General features: G+C 36.4%; 1 protein-coding gene across 1 annotated transcript in view; it reads left to right on the top strand.

Moving 5' to 3' along the window:
* Positions 1–26,571, top strand: part of LOC131066919 (protein MICRORCHIDIA 5) — a 131,693-nt gene that overhangs the window by 68,262 nt on the left and 36,860 nt on the right. The window lies entirely within an intron of this gene.

Here is a 26,571-nt window from a genome sequence, read left to right as displayed (position 1 = left end):
TTGCAGCCTTTTTCTTCAAACACACCTAGCAGACCGGTCGCGTATATCATAGCATGTAAGTGCAGAGATCTTCACGCAAGTGGCCATTGTAATTGTACTAAATTTAAATGGTAAATCATTTCTTTTTTGTGTGTGTGTGTGGGGGGGGGTGGTGGTGGTGGTTTGATTGAGTGAATTTTGGGGGTTGGGTTGTGTGTTTTTGCAATTTCTCTCTTGAGCTCTCAAAACTTTTGTCATGGGTAATCCAAAGTTTCCTCTTTTAACTCCACATAATTATGCAACATGGAAAATAAATGCATGGAGTAAACTAATGGAAAAAGGGTTAACTCATTACATTGATGGAACTATCAAGAACCATTAGATCCTAAATCAGATCCTATTCTGAAAATGGATTGGCTCATTAAAAGTACTATGGCTCTTGGAACATTAAGGAATTATGTATCAGCTGATATTCTCTTTCATATTGATAAGTGTAAAACAATTAAAGATGCTTGGGATAAGCTTGCTCAATTGTATGGCAAAGTTGATGAGATTAATGGTACAAACTTGACAATGATCTCACATATCTAAATCCTATGAATTTTGATACAATCCAAGACTAACTAAGGTAAATGGGCTAAGTGCACAACTCAAAGCTTGATGCATAGTTGGTCTTCAATTTGTTGGACAAGCTTCCTTCAGAGTATGCAGCTTTTGTTTCTAGTTTCCAAACCTATTGGTTGACTATGGGGAGTGCTTATACTGCTCCATCATTTGATTCATTCCTAGAGATGCTGATGCTTGAACAAGCAAAGCTGATCTCCATGGGTATTCTTAAGTCATCTAAGTCACATGCTTCAGTGGCTAGTCATGAGATGGGATCCAACAAAAAGCAGAAGCAATTTAAGAACAAGCCAAAGCCACACAAGGATAGAGCACAATCTTCTTCACCTCAACAAGGAGATTCTACATCCTCTTCTAAGGGGGAATCATCTAAGAAGGAGAAGCCTACTTGTGCATATTGCAAGAAGATAGGGAATGAAGAACACTATTTTAATAAGAAGGATATTGATGAATTGAATCATCTTCTTGAGAAGAATATAATCAATTTGCTTACAAGAATGTCTACTTCAGCTGCTTCTTCACATCAAATAGAATTTAATAAGTAAAAGAGTCACACTTTTAGGATACGTAAGAACAAAGGACAAGCTCCATGTGCTATTACAAGTCATGGTTGAGGGAGATGACTTCTAGATTTAGGAGCTTCTCATTATATGGCATCCGTGCAGCCTATGTTCTCATCATTTGATCCTTGCAACATGCCACCTATTTTGATGGATAATCATACATATATGAATTTAATTGGGTAGGGATCTATTGATATTGGGGATGGCACCTTCAATGATGTGTTGTGTGTACCTCACTTGATAGATGATCTCCTTTCCATCTATCAAATCACACATGGTGCAACAAGGAAGATTGTGGAGTTCACTCTTGATTCAGTTATCATCGAAGAAAGTAGAGCTATCATAGCTATTGGGGTGGTGGATCATGCATCTCAATTGTACTCCTTTTCAAACTTTGTTCCTATTGATGATTGTGATTCTTTAGATGATGTTCATACTTCTAGTGTGGATTTTGAGCTTGAGGAGAATTTTGGCTACTTGAACTTGGGTATTGTCACATATGGCCCAATTCTTGAGCCTTGCTGATCTGAATTCAGTAAGCAATTCAATTAACAATACAAGGTATGCGGAAACTTGCGAGTATTGTAAGAAAATTGATAGTTCTAGAACTTGAAATAAGAGTTGTAAGCATCAAAATTCAAAAGTCATCATTATATTATCTAAAATGAGTTTTAAACATCTATTTGGAATCCCAAAAGTCTCTTGATTCCAATAACTTCGAAATGAAGAGTTTTGGAGAATAAAAACAACAAAGAAATTACAAATTTTCAAATAAACTATGAAAGTAGATACCCCAACTTGGTGGGGTCATAATTCCCTGCTCGGTTGTTGGAATTTGAAACTACTTACACTGTTGGAAAACTCTTGTCGAGATCTAATTTCAGTCTTGTTGGTGTTTGTTTTATCATCTACCAAACATTAGAATAAAATATCCAAAGACACTCTATCCTCTCTTGAAAAATCACCGTGTATGCTAATATCATATGGCGATTCCAAGGTTTCTTTTGTCAGGCTTTGACATGTGGATAAACTCAATGGGCGTTGTGATATGCTGGTAATACACAAAGGGACTTATGCTTGGCGTGTTCAATTCACAATGGAGGTTTAGACAATGAAGCTCTATCATCTAGGACTGGGAACATGGACTTCAAGAAAACTAAAAAGGAGTTAAGGTTTAGAAATTCTAATCTATTCCTAAGAATTCAGGAGACGGTAAAGACTAGGTGAAACTAATAACAACACTTTGTTTCGCCACACTTAGGACAACTACACAAAGTATGTGCAATCTTCTAAGGTTGTGCTCAAGATTTTCACACTTATGAATAATACCAACAATTGAACAATATTACTTAAAGTAGAAGTTAAGCATCCACATCAAAAGCTCAGGCTAACTTTACACATTGAATGAAAAGCATCCATCCAACAAAAGTATGAGCAAAAAGTTTTACCAATCTAAACTATCAAACCCTTCATTCATCTAACATACATGAAATAAAATCTAAACTATGATGAGGGATAAGAACCATGCAGACTCCAAAATAAGGGAAATAATCACCATCAATATGAACAATGTATTACTTATTATTTTGGCAATCCTAAGCAACAATTGCTTATCTCAACATGTTTTGCAACATGCTCCCATGATATTTACAAATGAGGGTGGAGCTCAATATATAGGCTCTCCAATTACAATTCAATGGCCAGGATTGGTTTCCAATTAACGACCGAGATTAAAACAACCTAACCCTAATCAAAGTTTCCCAAAATAGGTCAAATATCTGCCAAATGAGAGACAAGTGGCACAAGATGCTATTTTTTAGGATTGCACCCCCTTCTTCTGTTGAGAGGTAGTGTGTTCAATGAACCTGGACATGTTGACTTGAATTCCCCAATTTGTGCCGAAAAATTTGCCTAAGTATGGAAATTTGTCTGGAATACTCTTCTTGCCTCCAATTTATGTTGCACGTGGGAGCTTGTCTTTGACTCTTTAGAAATGAAATCCTTCAAGAAATCTAGAATTTGTTTCCATACTTTCACCAAGTCTGAAGACTTTTCTTTCTTGATGCTTGGAGACTCTTTCAGGTGCCTTGAATTTGGAGAAGAATTTGATTCATGTGCTTGTCTTGTCAAATTTATTTCTTCTTGGCATGGTAGACTTGGATGAAGTCCAGCCAACCTTTGTTTATGCTTTAATCTTTCTTCCATGCCTTGGCATGCTTCATGTCAATTTGTTTGCCCTTGGACTTGGAATGTTCTTGGACAATCATCCGTCAATTTGCCTTAATCTACTTTATGCCGTGGAAAGAGTTCGGACAATCATCTCCTTGTGTTTGGTGGATTTGAAAAAGTTTGGACAGTCATGATGTCATGTCCCCTCCTGGATCGTTATATATATACGGAGAGAAAGAGAGATACCCTAAATGAAGAAATTATTATTATTAATTAATATAATAATTACCAATGAATGATTATTTAATATTCATTAATTAAATATTATTTATGAACATGATTTAAATATTATATACTATCAACATAATTTATGTATTTAATAATAAATAATAATACAATTAAAATATGAAAATATATATATATATATATATATATATATTCAAATAAATGTTTAGACTGAACTAAACTGTTGGTAACAAAGCTACTATCATTAATTATTAATTTATTAATAAACACTATCAATAATATTAATCATTAATGACAAACATTAATAATAATTGTTAATCTAGTAATAACAGTAATCACAGATATTAAATATTTTATTAGCGAATGAATTATGTCCTTGCGCGTAATTCCTATATTAATCTCGCTGAGTGCGGACTGCCCTTTTCCTTGGGTCACGTCTTTCCCAGGCATTGTTTGTATGGAAGAAGACGCGACTCGGGAAGAAAGCCACGTCTCCTTTTGAGCGTTGTGACCCAACATGCCATGAGTCCTTTACATGTTTATATAGCTTGTTGCACGTAGGGAAAAAGGGGGGGGAATAGGTAAGGATACAAACGGAGAGCTGCAGATTGGGAACGCCAACATCAACTACGATCTACGGACAGTTAAGAACGGTAAGGATCATAAAATATATATGTGTGTGGACGTGTGTACCACACACACACATATATACTAGTGCATATTTATGATTACATGTATCACTAATGTTTGATTATATGAATATAGTAATAAAGATATGAAGGCTAATAAGGTTTGAATGCAGAATTTAGTAGTAAGAGTAATATAGACTACAACACGTATGACAGTAATTATTCATTTCTTCTATAATGGCAGACCAGATCTGATTTGAGTCAGATTTGTCTGCCATTACACCCCACTAAATGTAATTAATGCTTATTTAATGTATATGTTAATAAATATAAGTAATTAATATTTAATATATATATATTAATGAATGAATAATTTAATATATATGTTAATAAATATAATTAATGGATATTTAATATATATTAATGAATATTTTTATACATATATTAAGGAATGGTTTTTAGGAATATGTGTAAACACATGTTAAATGGATATGTGAAAATATATGTTAATGAATACATATTAATGAACAGTTAGGAATATACGTAATAAATAAATGTGAATAATGATTAATGAACATTTTTATGAATATATGTTAGGGAATACATGTTAAATCAGGAATATGTAAATGTGGATTATGGAATGGAAAATAGCAATCAAATGCAAGAATGTATTATAAATGTCATTACATGTTGGGGCTATAGGGAGGAAACTCACTTAGTCTAAGGGAGGGATTATGATAATCCCTAGGGCAGTATATATACTGAATATCTATATGCATATATATGGCTTGGTTGATTAAATTCATCCAAGAAGAGACGGATCTGGCTGGTCCCCTCTGAGGACTTGGATGATGGAGGCATCACCCAAGGCAAGGAATAGACAAGGGTCTTCCTTGGATGGCTTGGGTGTAAGAGGTTACACCCAAGACAGGATTCGAACTCATCTTCGATTTCCTGGAGGGCTTGGAACAAGGCGAGCTTCACGGTCGCCTAAGGACATACTTTCGTATGGTATTCGTATCCTTTTTATTAGATGAAAATTATGATTATGTTAACTAAGCATTAAAGTTAGATTGCAATTTAGTTTACTTATATATATATATATATAATATATATACATGTTTGTTGTGTTCTAACAATCTGTTTTGCAGGTTAATGATCTCTAACTAGTAGGGACATTACACATGAGCCTTCTTGTCTTTGGCAGATTTGGAAATATGATCAGACAATTTGTTTTCCAATTTTCCTTGATCTTGATTTATGGTGATCTTGGAAGAATACATGCCATCCTTAAGCTTGCTTAACAAATTTCCTCTTGGCAAGGCAGAATTTACACATCCTTGGACAAGTTTCAATTTATGTCTTATTTTATTGGACAAACCTTGGCTAATCTTTTCCTTCCAAGACGAACTTGGATTGCCCCGTCTTCATGGATCGGATTTGTAGGTCTGATCACTAGGCTTTATTTATTCTTTCCATGTCATGTGCTTGGAAGATCATTCTCCAAGCCTTCTCTTTTTATTATCCAACCTGATTGCTTGGAAGTTTAGATAGTTTGTTTTGCTTTATTCCTCAGCGAATTTGGATAACATTCTTCCTTAATCCTGGTAGGGCGGACTTTCTTGAATCTTGGACATGAATGATTTGTTCTTGGAAGATTATTAGTCATTCCTTCTTAGGCACATTTAGAAGACAAGAGATGTTCTTCTTTGCAGGCAAATTGGAATATGCTAAGACATATTACTTTGTCTTTGTGCTCATCAAACTTCCAATCTGCTATCTTTTAATTCTCTGTCTATGATGAACTTGGATGAGTCTTGGACATGTCGAACTTATTGAGTGTTTCCTTCAACTTTTTGGAATGCTTTGTTTCCTATCTCCATGCGAATTTTGTTGTCTTTGTCTGAAGTCTAATAATCTGATCAGGTTCTATCATGTTTGGAAGCTGCTTACTTTGCTCATCCTTTGCGAATTCTGGACATAGGCTTATGTTCCAACTTTGGCGAACTTGGATGATGTCTTCACATGTTTATTGCCAACTTGGAAGGCAGATTTGGATGAGAATTTGAACATGTCTAGGTAAACTTGGCAAAAGACTTTGCCATGTGGTCATGCTTTGTTGCCTTGGATGAACTTTGGACAATCACCTTCCAACTTTCTTGACCTTGTCCATGCCTTAGTTTGTTTTCAACTTAATTTTGCTTGCTTGACCTCGTGTAGGACTTAATTTTGCTTGTTTGACCTCGTGTAGGAGTTTGACTAACTCTTTCCAAGAGTTAATTAACCAATGGTAGGAGTTTACCATGTATCTGACAATTTTACTTGCCTAGGCAGACTTTGATCATGCTTGGAAGGAATTCATCTTCTCCTTGTCATGCCAACTTGGAAGACTCCATGCCAAGGCGGACTTGGAAGATTGTTGGACATGTTCAAGGTGGACTTGGATAGTTCTTAGACATGGCAGACTTGGCAAAGGCTTTGTCAATTTGTGTTTGCTCTTTGTCGTGACCTTCTTTATATTTTCCTTAGGCTGGGTGAAGTTTGAAAACCTCTTGCCAACCTTAATTTGTTTTCATCATAGTGGATTTGGAAGAAGTCTGATTGCCATATTCTGATCAATTCCCATCATGCTTTTCTTTATGGCTAGCAAACGTCATTGGTACTTTGCTGCCTTAACCTGCAAAAACACATGAAAATTTAATATTCTTTTCAGATTTTAATTCTGATTTTTAATTCTCTTATCTGAAAATTTCACTTTCAGCCTATTAAAAGGTTAAATTTCTGTGAAAAAGCAGACTGAAAGTGAAGGAATTGATCAAGAAATTGATAAAATAAGACAAAATGGTAAGAAAATTCTGTGAAATTCAGATTTTAGGTCTTCTTTATGACTGAAATTTACCTTCAACTCTGAAATTCTGTCTTAAAATTAAAAAAAAACACTTAATTTCTTGATTTCTAACACTTAGAAGAATTCACTTCTAGAAAATCTCTCCAAAATTTACAAATTTTGAGAGAAAACTTCTTCTCAATTGCTCTCCAAATTCTCAACCTGAATAATGAATTGTGAAAATGAGTTGGTTGAAATTATAGAGTCTAGGATTCCTTAACCTAGAAGTTTTATTGTTTTTTTTTCTAATTCTTTTAATAATTTTTGATTATTTTTTTGTGTTTTTATTTTATTTTATTTTAATCTTTCCAAAATGGAAAGTTTTATTTTATCTCTCAAATTCATCTTTATCAAGGAATCTTCTAGAACTTTCTTTTAATTTCCAAAATTCTTGAATTTATCCTAAGTGTTGAAATTTAATTACTTGAAAATAATAAAAAAATTTCTTTAATTTTATTTTTAGAAAATAATTAAAAATTTATTTGATGTGACAAATTTATTTTCCAACTTGCTTTACACTTCCATGCTTGACATCCTTGGGCGGACTTGACTGATCATCTTCCATTCCATTTGTCTGACTTTGAGCCTTGGCGAGCTTGTCTAAGCATCTCTGCCATTTTTACTTCTCCAACTTAGGCGAAATTTTCAATGTGCCATACCCAAACTCTTCCTCTATACTTGATCAACAACGTTCATGCCATGTTGATACTATGCTGGTTCATCTAGAACAAAACCCTAATTAGGGTTTCCACTCTGCTTTTTGCACTTAGAGACCTCATTTTCGAAATTTGAGAACATGGGCACTAATAAAATAACTGATCTTTTGGAAAAAAAACCCTAATTAGGGTTTGCATTTTGCTTTTTACCCTTAAAGACAATTTTCAAAATCTGAGAACATGGGTAGTAATAATTTTGCATGAAGATCAAAACCCTAATCTCGAAAAAAATAAAATTTCAAACCCTTGCTTTTTATACTTAGAAGTAAAATTTTCGAATTCGAAGACATGGGCAGGATTGATATGACCTAAAAGAACAAAACCCTAATCTAAAAAAAAAGCAAAAATTTGGAAGCCCTGCTTTTTATACCTAGAGACAAGATTTTCAAATTCTGACAAAATGGGTAGTAGTAAATGACTCGAGGAACAAAACCCATATGCCACCTTTCAAAAAAGCAGAAAAAACAAAAATTTCTAAAAATAGCAGGTTGTCAGAAATGACCTAAAGCAATCGCGATCCTTGTCCTTCGGACCTTCTGAGCACTTTGACAACATTCATACATGATTCTGAGCATGATTTCTCGACTTGGCTTGGGATGAATTCTCAAAAACTCTAACTTGTTGTAAAAAGACTGGTGATTAGCAGTTGCGACGCCAAAGCAAAACCCTAAAAAGCAAAAACAAGGGGTCCCCATTTGCAATGGGGTGATGTGTGAAAAAGGTCACAACAAGTCCCTTAACACCATGCCTTAAGCTATCGAGTTACTGGACCAACAAAAACTTCAAACCCAAATTTTGCTTTGAAGAGTGAAGACCTCTAAAAATACGATTTACTAGAATCTAGAAAATACCAAAAAATTAGATTTTCGATTTTTCTTAGTTCTATCACCTTCAGATTGCTCTGGATCACTTGCATTCCATCTCCTCCTACTGATATCACATCTACTAGTGCTCTTGATGATGCTTGCGTTGCTACAATTTTGGCTTCTTGTGATTTAGTGCAGTAGGATATACATTGTCTTCTAGATACAGTTTCTTGGGATGGTTACTTGACATACATTGTAGATTTGTTTGAGTCCTATCTTGCAGATTTGGGAGACACCATTTGTTGGAGACGATCCTTCTTCCGTTGTTGTGAGGGAACACTTTGATGCTCTTCTTCGTTCTCTACATGATCATTCTTCACAAGTATGATGAGTGTGGATACTTTGGGACAACATTTGGAGGAGGTCTCTTTATCTTCAGAGGAGACTCTCGAGTTGTTGGATCATGTGCTACATTCATCTTCACTAAATCCTGCATTGTGTTTTTTAGTAGTGCGGCCTATTACACTTGATTTGGAGGGGGCAAATTTTAGCATTGACATGGGGACACTTGAGTAGCTTTTAAAGACTTCATACATTTTGAGATTTCTTCCTTCATCTTCCCTTTAGGAATGGGGAGACTTCATATATACACCTTTGGTTTTGTTTCTTCCTGAGGGCAGGAACGTTGTTCGGTGATCGTGGACCATCTTCTACATCCAGTTTGGAGCATCTACCATTGGTGCACATTCTATATTGAGGGGGAGGGGTGGAGGGAAGGCTACATGGTCTCTCTTCTTTCGTCTTATGTGGGGAACTTTTTCCTCACATGGGGTTTTGTCCTTCTCATAAATTTGAGAGCTTTTTTCTAGTTCGCTTCTCTCTTTTGGGGAGGATTTTTGTTCGATTGGGTTTTCTCCTTTTATCTGTTTATGAAAGGTAACATTAGTACATGGGTACCTAACATGGCCTAGTAGCTGGGACCCATCTTGCACTATTTGCATTTTGTGTATATTCTCCCTAAGTTGTATTTAAGCGGGGTGTTGGTGTAATTAAGGTGTTTTACCTTGTTATTTTTTTACCAAGGTTCTAAATACATTTCACTTAAGCTTACTTAGGGACCACATAGGAGCATTTAGGGGCACTCCCACTTTAGGTGGTGTTATCACTTTCCACTTTATGTGGAACTTCTACCTTTAGTGGTTTTATTATGTTATCACTTTTCCACCTTAGGTGGGTGATAAGTTATCACTTTGTTTATCATGTCATAAGATTAAGACACTTGTCCTAATCTTATGCCTTTCTATGTTTCACCTGTTGACCAATTGAAGCAGCAACAGAAGTGGGGGTGGGGCATAGCCAAACCAAGGGGTCTCCTATGTACTTTCATTGATTCTATTACATTCTTGATAGGAATACAGTTTATTCTTGTCATATTGATTCTCTCTTGTTATTTGTGCTTTCCATTAGGCCTCTAGATCTTGGGTGGCTATCTCCATAGCCAAGTCTTACAAATACTTTTTTTACGACCCATCTTTTACACAAGTATTGTGTTTTAAGATCTTAATGTTTTTTTGATATATTCTTTGAGTATCATGAAGGTTTTCTTTGACCTCGTTTTGAGTATTTTAGGCACCAATTTTTGATGCTTGTTTATCTTATGGCCTTGTATTTATCGTTGAAGTTGAACATTTTTAATGACTTATTGTTGGGAATGATGCACTTTATGCCTTATGTTATAATAAATATATTTTGACTTATGTGGTGACTTATTGTTGAAATTGAATATATTTTATTGTTGGAATTGATATAATTTACGTCTCATTGTTGACATGGATATATTATGTGACCTATTCTTGGAATGAAAGTTATTAACTTACAATTGCAATAGATATACATTTTATGACTTATTGACGAAAATCATACATTTTACATCTTATCGTTGAAATGGATACATTTTATGATTTATTGTTGGAACTAATATATTATTTTATATTATTGTTTGAATGGATAAATTTTATGCTTTATTGTTGGATAAGATACTCTTATGATTGGAACAATATACTTTTTATGTCTTATTGTTGAAGTGGACACATTTTATGATTTATGATTAGATTAAATATTTATTCTACTTGAAATTGATTTCATTTTCTAGATGTTTTATATGAATGATTCAATTTATAGGCCATGTTTCAAGTTATGAACAACTTTGATAGTATGTATAAATGAATAAGTTGAAATGATAATTTCTAGATAATAAGACTTATTTAAAAGAATTTAGTGAGTTGAATTTTGACGGATGATTGCTAACTTTATTCTAAACCTATAAGTGCATTGGGATGATGCACAATCTAAGTGGGGGAGGATGTCACAACCTTGCCCCTTAGGATATTTGAGAAACTCTTTTAATTAAATTTGAGTAAGGCTTGAATTAATTGTTAGAATTAACTAAAAATTAATAATGAAATTAAATTAAGTCAGTTAACTAATTTCATTAGTGGACTCGAAGTATTAAAAACAATTCCATTAGAAAATCAAATTTTAAATGTTTATGTTACATTGAATTATATTATTGTGATTGCATGTAATGTTAATTATACATTTAAAAACTAAAATAATAAATGCATATCTTATATTTTATATTGATTTATGATGAAAATATCATTTTAGTTTTAATATTTTTACTATACATATGTTGTTGGTGCAGGAACAACCGGGGGAATAAGTAGTCAACACCAACAAAAAAAAATATAAATAAATAAATAAATATTGTGAGCAGAATAAGCAAAGATCTTGTCAATTGCAACTACTAATCAATGCAAAAATCATGTGGCTTCCAAGGTTCTCATTTTCAATAATAGTATTTGTTCATTCTCTTGGTCTCTAGTGGTTCCAAAGATGACATGTACAATTCTAAATATTACTCAGAACAAAACAAAGCTAGACTCAATTTGAAACAGTTGGTTTGGATTCCTTCAATTTTGATAAGAGTAATGTTTCTCAAGGATACTATGGTAATTGTTGTGTGCTGCACATTCCCTCCCCGTCTTCTTTGATGGGGACCCCCTTTGCTTGTAGCTTGCCCGCATGAGCTAAGAACGTGTGCCATTGCTTTGCCTTCCAAACATGCCGAAAAAGACACGAAATGTGGTGTAATGGCATTTTAGTGGTCCTCTTCCCAAATTCATGGGGCATGGTGTAATGGTTGTTCTTTTTATTTTCGTACCCCTTGCTTACACATAAAAAATGCTGAAGAATACCCCGAGAAAGGGTGCCCACATAGTGACAGAGTCGAAAGTCATGTATCTGAGTCGCATCCTTCTAAGCCTCCTAAGAATCTATCAAAAATACCAAAGGGCCTCCAAGATCTCATAAAATGGAAACAAAAAAATAATAATAATATTGGGCTTAAGTGAATCAAACGATTATAAGTTCGGGCTTTGTTGCTTCAAAAAGGCAAAAATCATATTTCGGCCCTCTCAATTTTGTCGATAAAACCATTGAAAGTGGTGTCATCCTTAGTGTTTGGGATGGGAGAGTAAAGTGCGATCTCTTTTTGTGGCCTAAGTTGTTTGTTTTTGTTTCTGCCCTTGGCTTTTGAGGTCATATTTCTCAGACCCATCGAAAGTGCCAAAAAAAAAATCCTCAAGAATAATACCGCAAAGAGCACAATGAAGTCAAAGTTGTTTTTTTATTCACGTCCTTGTTGAGCCCAAAAATATCACCAAACTTTGGCTTTGATCAAACTTGATAACATTTCAAGGAAAAACTCCCATGTTTGGTGACCTGGCATGGTAAAAGAAAGAAGTGCGTGTTTTATTTCTTTTTTCAAACACCAAAATCTCCAAGGTAAGCTTCAGGGCTCTTAAGAAACTAAGTTTGGTGTATTGATTGAGCATAACGGTGTTAGAAAAGAGAAGAGATTATGCCCCTTTCTAAAGCCATTTAAAAATTACCGAAAATTGCTAAAGGCTAAAATCAAAACATAAAATAATAAAGTTCGACAAAGTAACGCTGTTTTTTTAAATGCCCCCAATCAAGCCTGACAAAGCACCAAGCTAATTCTTGGGTGTTTTAAAATGATAAAAGCAAAGCAAAGTTTGGCTCTAATAATAGTAAGGTGGGAATCAATTAAGTAGGTTGACAAATTGAAAAGCGTAATCAAGGTAGGGGACGTGGTGTTGTTTTATTTTATTCTTGATCTATTGCATTTTCTTTTCAGGTTCGGATTCAAGCATGAGAAGGAGATGTTAATGCAAAGAGGAAGTCACACATCAAGAGGCAACAACGTGGCGTTAGATTCAAAGGGGAGTCCGGTGCACCAATCGAAAATGGGACCATGGCAAGGTCTGAAGGTGTCAGCAAGCAAGGACCCATACCAGCACCACTAGCAACAAGTCCTAAGTTAGGACATGAGATCGAAGAGTTACAGAGCAGTGTGTTGTTTCCAGAATTCTGGAAGGCAGTGACACACAAAATGCTACAGAGGTATCAAAAAGCAAAAGATTGATAGTTGGAAGTGGCAATTGGAAATGCTTTATTGTAAAAAGGGAATTGTCATATTGTAAAAATAACTACTTTTCGCTCAATTTAATGCAATACAAAAGGGCCAAAAGGTAAGTTATTTCTCCATCTACCCAAAGCTGTCTATTTTGTCCTGTAGTGCAGGTAGCTGAAAGTGTTGGAAAAGGGGCAGTTGGGAAGTTATGAGAATTACTAGGTATGGTTAAAGCTGTCAGGGCTTCTAGAAGGCAAATCACAACCTTTGGATGTGTTGTGAGGTATTCACACATCGCCCCATTGCAAATGGGGACCCCCATTTTTTGCTTTCTAGGGTTAGCTCTTTTAGTTTTGTTGTTGGTCGTTTTAGTGTCTTAGCTTTTGCATTAAAGCGATTGAGTTTCTCAAAGGTCATCAAGCCAAGTGGATCTCCTCAAGGTGGAGTGAAGGAGGTCAAGTCAGTTGAGTGATTAGGGGTTATTTAGATATTCCTAGGGTTTTTGTGTACTATCTAGTCACACTTCAAGTTGCTAAATCAAACCTTGGTTGAATGCATAGTGTCCTCCTAGGTCCCGTCCCTTACATCAAGGTTAGAGCGAACTCGCCTTAGAAGTCTGAAATGTCATACTGATCTTGAAATGTTCTGAAATTTGACCAAGTCTGGAAATTTGAAGAATTTTCCAAAAACTAGAATTTGCATTATAACTCTTGGAGGTCCGAAACCACTCTCAAACATCTTGACAATATATATAAGAGTTATATATGGAATATAACTCTTAGAAATTTGAAATGTCATACTGATCTTGAAATGTCCTGAAATTTGACAAAGTCTGGAAATTTGATTTTTTTTCCAAAAACTAGATTTTGCATTATAACTCCTAGAGTTCCGAAACCACTCTCAAACATTCTGACCTTTCCTTATATCTTTTCTCTTTCTTATAGTTAAATGTTATATTCCATATATGAATCCTGACGGAGAGACTAGCTTGTCAAATGAACTTCATGTTGAAGGAGAGGTGAGCGAACTTCATGTTGGAGGAGAGGTGAGCGAACTTCATGTTGGAGGAGAGGTGAGCGAACTTCATGTTGAAGGAGAGGTGAGGGGACTTCATGTTGGAGGAGAGGTGAGCGAACTTATGTTGGAGGAGAGGAGAGCAAAATTCATGTTTAGGGAGAAGTGAGCGAACTTCATGTTTTCACCAAGAGGAGCGAAGTAGAGCGATTTTACAACTTCAACTTCAAGGAGATAGGAGTGAACTTCGGGTTCAAGCAACTAGGAGCGAAATTCATACTTCATGTATCAAAAGCAAAGAAACGGGACTCGGACTCGGCTCGGACTCGGCAAGGCCAAATCGGACTCGGACTCGGGACTCGGCGTCAGACTCGGCTCCAGACTCGGCTGGACTTGGGAAAGTGAAAAACTCAAAAAATTTAGAGATTTTTTAAGATTTAAAACTTGTTTCATGCACCCTTTATTGAATAAGACACAACAACATCATCAAACTTGGCTCATTTCATTACATAATACATACACAAGTATACATCTATGATCTATCACATAAGCATAAACGCAAATTGTAGCTGAAGGAAATAACAAACATAGATATATAAATATTGTCAAATGTATACAATATTACAAAACTCATGGAATAAAAAATCTATGTCATCATATGATCATCATCAAATGTTCCATACAAATAACAAAGGTAAATACATCTACAAGCCTATGGCGCAGAGGAGTCTGCACCCTCCGGCCCCGACGTCGGCTCCGATGAAGGCCCCGGCCCCCTACGAAGGCGTCTAAGGTAGGTCATAGATGATTGGGCAGCCATAGCCGCTCCTCGTGACACCACGCCATGCTCACCAACATCAGGAACATCTGTGTCACTGTCACCATCTGTGTCACTATCACCATCTGCCTCTGAATCTCCTCTCTCTGCTCGTGCTCTCTGCTCCTCCTCTGCCATGGCTACAGCCTCAGCCTCTATATCTACCTGGTCGATCCAATTAGTGTCATCATCACTAAAGACAGCCACAGGATCTGTCTCAATGGCCCACTCTGCCTCAGGATCAACCTCATCTAGAATGATAGGAGAGATGTCAGCTAATGCATTCTTTCTCATTCTCAGGCGGAGGTTGTAGTGAACAAAGATAAGATCATTCATCTTCTCCACGGATAATCTATTGCGCCTCTTGGAGTGTATGTGCTCAAACATACTCCAATTGCGCTCACAACCAGATGCACTGCATGGTTGGCTCAAGATGCGAATGGCCAACTTCTGAAGATTTGGTGTCGTTGGGCCAAAAAAGCTCGACCAATTATCTGAGTTTGAAATGAGAAAAATAAATAAAATCAGTCTCTCATAAACTCATTTAACAATATACAATAAAACTAAAATTAAGCCTTACAATTTATTTTTACCTGGCATCATAGTTGTCCTACTTTCTTTGGCGATAGGACGAGAAAAGGTCTCCCCTTGTGCATTTGAGAACAACTGTAGCTCTCGCATAAGATCTGTCTGAGTACAACCAACAGGTGCCATCTTCTCCATGACTGAGTATAGCCCATCAAGGACCTCCGCATCAGCCCTGAAAGTAGGGCTAAAATGGAATGCCGGATTCAAATAATAGGCTGCTGCATGGATGGGCCTATGAAGCTGATGATGCCATCCCTTATCAATGATCTGCCAAATGGGACCATACTTGCTCTCATCTCCTGCATAGATAGATTTGATGCCCTCTTTCGCCCTATCCATGCCCTCATATATGTAGCCCATTGCGGGCTTTTCTCCATCCGCAACTCGCAACAAAACCACCAAGGGCTTAACAAACTGTAAAATTGAAAATATTGTGTAATTTAAAACATGAGCAAATAAGAGAATATGATGAATAAGTTATAAAACAAAAAGTTAAATAAAAATTGTAGAATTTATAAAAAAATTACCTTCACTATCTCATCACAAGGGCTCCAAAAGCCTCGCTCATCAAAAATGCAGTCTGCCATATCTTTCCCTGCTGGGGTGGCAGCATAGGATGAGGAAGACCACTCCTCACCAACAATCATACGTCTCAAGGCCATCTTACAACGAAGCATGGACTGCAATGTGATGAAGTTTGTGGCAAATCTTGTGATTCCTGGACGAGCTAACTCCTTATGCTCTGTGTATTGTCTCATAAGAGCCAACACCCATGAATGATTATATACAAATTTGCACACATTTCTTGCCTTTTCTACACATGTCTTGACCCATGGAAGTTTTCCAATATCCTCTAACATGAGGTCAATGCAATGGGCGGCACATGGAGTCCAAACTGTAGATGGGCGCCTCTCCATCAATAGTCTGCCTGCAACAACATAATTTGTTGCATTGTAATTAATGAGGTTACAAAATAGAAATTAATTTGCAAACAAAATTAGTTTGTAATCAAAAGTTTACCTGCAGCAACATAATTTGGTGCATTGTCAGTCACCACCTGTACCACGTTCTCTTCACCCACCTCATTAATCACCTCCTCTATCTGCTCACATAGGTAGGTGGCATTCTTGCAATGGGCGGAGGCATCAATAGACTTGATGAAAACGGTGCCCCCTGAAATAAAAAAATAAAGCAAGATCAATGATCATTCAATAAATCATTAAATGAAAAATAAAAAATTAATGCCTAAATGAAACTAAAATTAATCAATCACTTGCGGAAGAAACAAGAAAATTAAGGAGAGTTCTATTTCTCCTGTCTGTCCAACCATCAGTCATGATGGTGCAACCTTTAGTGCTCCATATTTGGCGTTGATCACCCAATTCTTTCTTCACATCATTCACCAATTCAGTCAAAATGGGTCCCCTCAAATCAAACTCAGAAGGGGCTTTGAACCCCGCCCCACAAATGGTAAGGGCATCAACCATTTCTTGCCAATAAGGTGACCTGTCACAAATAATTTTAATGAGATAAGTATGTACTATGTATAATGAACTATATACAACAAAAATTAATATGAACAATCAAATTATAAAAATTAAAACAATCAAACATAAAACATTTACCTGGCTGTGAAGAAAGGAATACTGCCATAGATCCAAAATCTGCCAACTGCCATTTTAGCAGCATCATGGACCTCCTTGTTCCAACCCATGCTCTCAAGTGACTGTTGGGACCCAGGAGTAGTGCGAGGTGCAAAAAAGGTATCCAACCTAGATTTACGAATCCTAGGTCCAATGCTAACACTCCCACTACCACTGCCAGTGCTAGGAACATGAGAAGGGGCAGAGGCACTGGCACTGGCACTTATAGAAGCAGAACCGGAAGCATGAGTAGTAGCAAAATGAGTGGGATGATATGAAGGTAAGGAAGAAGGCCCTCCAACACAACCTAATTGTGTCCCTGTTCCTAAAGGTGCATGTCTCCCAATGACTGTGAGATCCTCTTTTTCTTTCCTTTTCCTTTCAATTTCTTCAACCATTACATAGCAATCACGTACGGCCTCAGTGACTGCTTTTGTGCATGGGTCGGCATCATGCCCACGCACACCAGCAATATGGTATTTCAATCTATATATGCCTCCATGGAATATTGTTTTGCAAAATATACACTTTGTTTGCCCTTTTCTTTGCCCTGGAAAATCCTCATGATATTTCCAAGCAGGGTCCTTTCTAATGGGAGGTCTAGAAGAGGACATTGTATGATTGTTTTGTGAAACTTGAGGCAAATAAGAATGTGAAGGTTGCTGCAATAAAACATTACAAATGCAAAAATAAATTAAGACATTCATTCTGTGTTGTGCATTCATAATTTCATTCTCATTGAACATTTTTTTCAAAAAAGCTAAAGTAGGGTTTGCAATTTTTTTTTTTTTAAATTGTAGGGTTTGTCAAACCCTACTTTAAAAAAAAAAAAATTACAAACCCTGGGCCTACATAGTAACATAGAAAAGATTTTGGAATAAAATGTAAAACTTTCAAAAAAAAAAGAATAGAAAAATGAATTTTTGCATATAAGAAACAAAAAAATCTCAAAAAAACAATGTTACCTCTTAGAACTCTTGAAGAAAATTGAAGAAATTGAAGAAATCTTCCTTGCTGGTTTTTCTTCAATGCACCCTTGTTATTCTTTTTATCTCACTTTACTCCTCCTATTTTTGCAAATGAATGAAATGAAAGTCACTTTTAGGTATAAAACAAAAATAACACAAAAAAAACAAGTCAAAAAAACCATTTAAAATTGTTTTTTTTTTAACTTTTCATTGACTTCGCCGCCGGCCGAGTCCCAGGCACGGGACTCGCCGAGTTTGGCAAGTTTGGGCCAAACTCGCCAAACTCGGCGAGTCTGGCGAGTCTGGCTCCTGGACTCGGCAGAGTCCGAGTCCGAGTCCCTAGGACTCGGCGAGGGTGACTCGCACTCGGACTCGCCGAGTCCAGGCGAGTCCAGGCGATATTCGTTTCTCTGATCAAAAGAGATGAGCAAAGTTTCTTACTTCATGAATTGGTGTTTTGAAGCGAAGTTGATAGCTTCGTGAGTTTGAGTTTATGAGCGAAGTTGATAACTTCAGCAACGACAAGCTTCAAGCGAAATTCTTTACTTCATGTTTGACCAAAGAGGAGCGAAATCCTCCACTTCATGAATTGCTAAGGAGGAGCGAAATTGTTACTTCATCCTAGAAGGTTTTAAAGTGAAATCATTGCTTCATGAGTTGCGCTTCTCAAGCGAACTTCACAAGTTGATGGATAAGAATGAGATTCAACATCTTCATGACTTGAGCCTTTGGAGCGAAGTTATACTTCATACATTGGGAAATAGGAGCGAAGTCAACAACTTCATGAGTTGAGAGATAGGAGCGAAGTTTGAACCTCATGAATTACCTCCTTGAAGCAAAATGTGCAACTTCATGTTTAAGGGATTAAGAGCGAACTTCATGTCTAGAGGGAATGGAGTGGGTTTCACACAAGAACAATGAACTTCATGAGTTTGAGATGATGAGCGAATTTCATAATTTGGAGAGGAAGAACAAATTTGATGAGCAAGATAAGAGAAAAAAACTTCAGGTGTACCCCCTTTTGAGCGGATTTTGCAACTTCATGTGCTGCTCGTTTGAAGAGATTTTTCTCCTTCATGAGTTGTAGGATGAGAGCGAACTTCATAAGTTCAAGGTTTGGGGCAAATTTTAAACAATGGTAAACTTCATGACTTAGAAGATTGGAGCGAATTTCATGAATAAGCAAGGTGATTGAAACAAGTTGCAAGTACTCCATCTTCAAGCCTACACAAGCAAATCTTGACTTCATGAACTTCAGAAGTTCAATATGCAAGAGTAAACTTCATGTTCTGACCTACATGAGCAAACTTCACAATTTAAAGGGTATGAGCGAAGTTCAAGAAAATGAAGAAGATTAGGGCGAGGGAAACTTAATGAACATCAAGGATGGAATACACTTCAAGAACTCCTCTTCGCGAGCAAAAAAAAAAAAAAAAGCAACTTCAAGTGTCCCTTCATGAGGGCGAATTCTCTTTATATGCTCTTTTTAAGCTTACATATTAAGTGTATTTGATACTTGTTTGTTTTGCAGGAAATGAAGACTGAAATAAGGGGATCAAACAAGAAGCATTCGCTTGCGCGAAGACATGATCTACAACATCAACAACATGAAAGAAGTCACAAGAGAAGGAATTCCGAAGGAGAGATGCAAAGATGGCATCAAAAGTTCATTCTAAGACATTTAAGAGCAGATAGTTTCAAAAGAGATAATCAAAGGTAAAAGATCATCGTCATTAACGCTGAAGCTAGATAATGTTGAGTATCAAGAGATGTTCCTTCATGATGAATCAAATCAAGTCTACAAAGGGCTAGTTGGAGGTTGTGTCCCAATCATCATCCCGGTTACTATCTCTACCAATCAGGGAACATCTATCTCAACATGTCTTGATTCAGTGAACCAATCTCACCCAGTGATGGAGCAAACTCCGATGCACCTACCCCTGATATCTATTGGACAACATTTTTTGAATGTAATTTTCTCATTGGCTAAGGAGAGTTTGTTGTAACAAACCCAATTAGGGTTTTCATTGTAAAATCCTGGCCATTGGTGGAGAATTAATCTTGGCCATTCGTTGTAAATGAGCTCTCTATAAAAGCTCAGGCTCTTCATTTGTAAAGTTAATAGCTAATAGTTAGGAGAGAATAGAATAACAATTAGAATTAGAGTAGATTAAGAGAAGGAAGAATTGTTGGTATGACTTGTAAATGAGATATTCTTTTCATTGAAGTTATGGTGAAATTTGTTATTTCAACAAGCCTCATGGTTTTACTTCTCAATTTATTTTCATGTTGATTAGATTGAATGGAAGAAGTTGTTGAATGTATTTATGTGGAATCCGTTTAGTCCATACCACTAGCCTCTTGTTGATTGTAAGTGTTCTTTGCATGGTCAACTGGAGTGACATGAGCTTAAACTCAAATCGTCCTACAGTCATTGCTTATGCATTAACTTGAATGGTGATCAATGTTTGGTGGTATTGATTCGAACATCTTTGAAACGTCCTTAGAAGATTGCACTGAGCTTGTGTTAAATTGTTCTATTTGATGGGGAGACCATGCCTAGTAGGATTCCATCCGATCATTCATCCATCTTCCTACATTCTTAGGATTATAATAGACTCTCTCAACCCCTCATCTTTTGACATTTTTTCAAACTCAATTTAGTTTAGGATCAAAAGCATCACCATATTGTAACATCAGATGATCTAAGTTCCAACAAATCAAGTATTTAGGCATTCGAATGTAAGTCCCTTTGTGATTCCAACATAATCACATCAAACCAATGAGCTTATCCACACGTAGTGACCCTACATTCATAAAACTTGGAGTCGTCTCGAATGATCCTTAAGCTAATCTTCAACATCCGAGAGATTTTGTTCAAGAGAGTATAAGATACTTATGGTATTTTATTCTGTGTTTGCATGTGCGTAAAAAACACATCAACAGGATGGTTTAAATCCTGGTGTAAAACTATAAAAGGCCAGTGCCTTTCTCTTTGTAAGGGGTTAGATAGTTAGAAATTTTAAACAGTTAGCAGATGAGGAGTAGAAGTAGAATAGGATTGCTGGACAAAAATTGTTGTAATGGCAGTTAGAACAAATAAATGGAACATTAAGGCATGGTGTTTTGTTGTTTGTCCTAATTTGCTTGCATGTTTTCTCTTCATTTGGTTAATTAGAGTTCAGTGATTTTAATGGTGAAGTGTAAGGGTATTTGATGTGATTTCAGGTTCATACCATTTGAGGCTTGCTGATTGTAGGTCCCCGTTCATGGTTAGTCTAAACCCAATACTGTTCTGTTGATGGTGTTTTGATGCACTATCGAACACATAATAAAGTATTGAATACTTTATCCTCTCTTGAGTAAGGACTCTCAAATGCTGAAGATTCACAAAGGATCACTTGAGATGACTTCAAGGTTCTTTTATGTCAGGTCTTGACTTATCAGGTAACTTCAATGGTATTGATGTTATTTGCTGTACTTGCGAGGGGACTTACGTTGAACACCTGAATGCATTGAATAATGCTGGAATGTAGGATGTCACTTGACTTGATTTAAAAAAAAAGAAAAAAGGATAACAGTTGAAGAGACTATTCTAACTCTAAGAATGTAGGAGCAATGGATGATCTTTGATAAAACTCAACTAAGTCTTGCTTCGACATACAACGAGCATCTCCACAAGGCTAGTGCGATCTTCTAAGGATAGCTTTATGATTTTCAAATCACTGACTTCAAGCATAGACACCATTAAGTTGATGCATATCAATGAAGAGGCGATAATTGAAGTTATGCTTTAGCTGAATGATTCCAGTTGACTACGCATGGCACTTTACCATCGGCAAAGTGTTAGTAGTATGGATGTACGAATTTCACCATTGATCATGCACAAAGTCTTTCATTCATCTGACAACATGAAAATAAAATGAGAAGTAGAGACCATGCAAATTGGTGAATCAACATATAGAATTCATCATTTCTTCATTGAAGTTTACATGCCTTTTACAACAATGTCTTGGCAACAATCTTTGCCTTCTCTTCCTACTCTACTCTAACTATCTGCTATTGAGCTACTAACTATTGACTATTTTTGAACTACTGACTATTCACCTTACAAATGAAGAAGTGAGGCCTTTCATAGTGCACTCATTACATTTCAGTGGCTCAGATCGATTTGAGATCAATGGCCAAGATCTAAGTATAGAAACCCTATTGCAAAGCATTTAATGCTTGACCGATGATACAATTACATTTAATGGGACACGCCCTCCTTAGAAAATTCAACCAATAGATGACAATGGTAGGTACATCGAACTTTGTGCCCATGTGGTAATTATCTTATTTGTAGGATGAGTCAGGTACATTGAATCTAGATGCCTTCACATGAAATAATGTGATTGGATGTAATGATAACTAGTTGCCACCTCAGCTTGCTTGATCTTCGTAACTCATCACAAGTTGTAATTGTATGAGGCATATCTCTTGATACTTGACATGTCCAAGCGCTTGATGTGACGATGACTTTGATTAACTCTTCTTGAACTTGCCTTTTCTCGATCACTTGCATTCACGAGCTTTCATCTGGCTATATTGGCAATGATTCTTGTAAAAAATTCATATTTGAATGCTTGATGTTGATGAGTTACTTGTCACGTTGATTCCTTTGTCTTGATGTCGCATTTGGTGTAGACTTTGTCTTGCCTATACTTGATCCTCATCGCGCTGTGGAATGCATTAGACCCTGTCATTGCTTTGGACGAACTGTGTTCTTGTCTAAAACGCCTGGAGTGGCTCCTGCGACAGCACCTGTGAGAGTTGAGTAAGTTAGTCACATGAAGTAGCACTTATTTATGAAAGATAACCAAATACTAAACTGAAACCATGATCGAATTTCTTCCAAGGCAAATGGAACAAAAACCCTCTTCATTAATATTAATCTATCGCTGCCTAGGGTCTGATTTATTTTATAACAGCTTAATTGAAATGTAGAAACTTTGAACTTAATGTTGATATCTTCAAACCTTCACAATTCTGTCAATTAACCAGCCTTATGAAGCAACCTGAATTTGTGTAATGCTGTTATATATGTCACTGTCAAGATAATTTTAATAATCAGATCAATATCAAAAAGGAAATCACATTATTTTGACAATGAGATCAATTTTGAAACAAAATATGTATGTCATTGATGCACAAATTTACCCAAATGGAGGCACTCAATCTGATTTAGAAATCTGACTCTGAGATCCAAACCTCAAATACTCTTCTCCTTGTCAAAATTGTGGAATGATGAGCAAATTCATTCACATGGAAAATCTGGGTGACTATTATTGATCAAGTTCAGAATCGCAGCATGTATTGGGCGAATTCGAGTAAGTTGAAACCTCTCTTTGCTGATCAGAATTGATTCAAGTTGAAATCACTTGGAATGGAGATGACAATCGCTGAAGTTCGCCAAGTTTGGAAATCGCCTTGTATCAAACAAATTCGCTGAAAGTGGAGTCACTGATATGAAGTTGAAATCATAAATCGCTGGTCAGGTAGATCGCTGATCAACACAAAGATATACAAATCGACTCTTGGATAGAAATTGCTCAAAATCTTGTAAAAGCAAGCCATTAATAAAATCACCCAATATGATATATCTGATTGACCCTGATGAAATCATTGATAAAGAGCAATATTGATTTAAATTTGATCAAATGCAATGATCAAATTTGAAGTTATAGATGTTTGCAAGTTTGAGACCTCATAACATTGCTGTTTGAATTTTATTTGCAAATCGTGGCACCTTGGAGTTCGAATTAGTCAATTGTTAAATGCATGGCGCCCAACTTTAAATGAATTTTGTCAAGGCATAAATTTTATAAACTAAATTTGGGTGATTGATGCAATTCATTTAATGTACTGCAATGACAAATTAGAATCGAACCTTGCGATCTCTTTTCCTTCATTGAACTTTTAAAAATTTGCCACCTTTATTCAAGACTTCGAACTTAACATTTTGGATGCCTTGATACTCTTTACTCTCGTTGAATTTTGAAAACCTAAATGCCTCTCATTAAATGAGTCCACTTTTACTATACAAAATCGATCACTCTCATTTAATGCCCTTTAATCAATTCGAATTCATGCTTTGGATTTCCAAATTGACTTTAACATTCCACAAAGCATCAATTTGAATTGCTTCTCAATTGACAATGGGGTTTGCCTTTCTTAATGCACATCTACCAAGGATTGCTTTAAGTGTTTGTGTGGATTGAAAATAGTGCAATTTAAAAGCAGTGATGAGCAATGCACGAAAAGTGCAATGCTTTTGAGAAGCAATGCTTAAATAAAGCAATGCCATTGAAAGGCATTGCTTAAAAGCAGTAATGACATTAAGGGGCATTGCTTAAAAGCAATAATGACATTAAGGGGCATTGCTTAAAAGCAGTTTTGCTCTTGAGAGGCATTTCTTAAAAGCAGTAATGCTCTTGAGAGGCATTGCTTATTTTCCATGCCTTAGCCAAATTTTCATGATTTTCATTTTTTGTATTTTAAATTTTTTTTGATTTTTAATTTTTTATTTTAAAAGACACTAACTCTATACTATGCTAAACTATGACACTTTATTCTACAACTAGGCTAAAAGGCAAAGAGGGCTTCCCATTTGCAATGGGGCGATGTGTGAAAACATCACAACATGTTCTTAGTTCAACTGTGGGTGTTTGTCTCAGGCTGCGCCAAAATTGGGTGCCTAAATGAATAGCCATAGTCGGAAAATCTTTATTTCCTAGGAGCTTGCACTATTCTTGTGGAGTTGTGAGTATATCTTTGGCTAAGTAGAAATTAGTTTATTTGAAATTTGTTTACCCGCAACACCCACTGTTACTATCGTTGCCCTTAGGATTCCTAAACCTTATCCTTTTTATTTTATTTTTCCTAGTTTGAGAATCAAAGCATCAACAGATGCAGGCTAGCTTGTTGCATTCCTAAGCCCCCTTGTGTTTACTAGCAAAACACATCAAACCACTGAGTTATCCTAAGCCGTCAAGACCTGATAGTTGGAACCTTGAGGTCATCCCCTTTGATCAGCTCGAGCAGCATTAGGGATTTCCTTATTCAAGAGAGGATAGGATACTCGATATTCTATTATGTGTTGATCGAAAGATTAGCATCACTTTTCCCACATCAACAGTAATGACATTTGGAAATTGAGCCCAAATACCTTTTGGGGTTTATTCATTATCTCCACGCCTATACTTGTGCATTATTATCCGCTTGTTTGGGTAGAAGTTTTGTAAAGGTAGACCAAGGGCATAGGGAATGCAAGGGCATTAAATAGTTTGGGTAGACGTAAAAGTAAATCCCGCAACCTTTATCAGCATGCTCGTGGGCTGTCAAAAGGCTTGATGATTCATCAAATCATAAAGGGAATTTGTCAGATGTTTAGTTGGAATTGCCCTGTCGACATGTATGCAATATGTGGAATTTCAAACAAGGCACATGCTAAGTGATTCGCAGGTATAAACCAAAAAGGCTTTTGACACTTTCAAGTAAATGTTAGCAGGCATAAAGCCAAATGCTACGACGTTTGCAGCATTCTCACAAGCCTGCGTAGGAGTTTGGACAGGGTAGAAATATCCATCATAGTATAAGGGAAAAAACGGCAAGTGCCTTTGGACTTGAATGGGCACATGAGCTGTTTTGATTATAAGAAATGATTTGTTGAAACGGCTGTAAAAACTTTCAACAAGTGCCATTTGATAGGTATTATGAATGGCTGGATACTCTTTTGCTTCAAAACTGATTCAGCTCCTATTGTTTTAAAGTGCCATTCATCAATGACAAAAGGCAGAGTCAAAAGATCAGACTTAGATAGAAGATAAAACGTTAAGCATCGGTACATAACGGAAGGGAAGACAAAATGTGTATAGACAGAGGGAAATGAATATCAATACGATAAGGAGGAAGAGATTTATAAAATAGATATCCGCTAAGAATGTAGAACCAGCCAAGAGAGTGGCGTCCAGGAGTCCCGGAAGCGAGTATAGGAGTGACCAAGAAAAAGTGTGAAGATGTGTGGGGTCGCACTTGTGGTGGGTTGTGAAAGGGAGCTGTGAGGCAAGTGAGGCCAGCGTAGGAGAGGCCATGTAGAAGAGAAGGAAGAGTGGCTTAGAAGAAATAAGAAAGCTCAGTGAAAATAAGAGAGAAAGGGTGTGAGGGGATTTAATTTAAATCATTTAAGAATGATAGCGCTGAAGACAAAAAACGCTATGTAGCAGATTACAAAAGAATGGTAGTGAGTGTGCAGGAGTTGGGAAAAAAAGAATAAAGAGATGCAGAGGAGTGAGAATAATGAAGAAATGGTTTGGGATTGCAGACCAATAGAAAAGAAATAGGAACAAAGCTTGCAGGATATAGAGAAGGTGACTGCAGAAAAGAAGA

Source organism: Cryptomeria japonica, chromosome 9 (assembly GCF_030272615.1).
Source record: "Cryptomeria japonica chromosome 9, Sugi_1.0, whole genome shotgun sequence".
NCBI lineage: Eukaryota > Viridiplantae > Streptophyta > Pinopsida > Cupressales > Cupressaceae > Cryptomeria > Cryptomeria japonica.
This window is presented reverse-complemented; position numbering and strand designations above follow the sequence as displayed.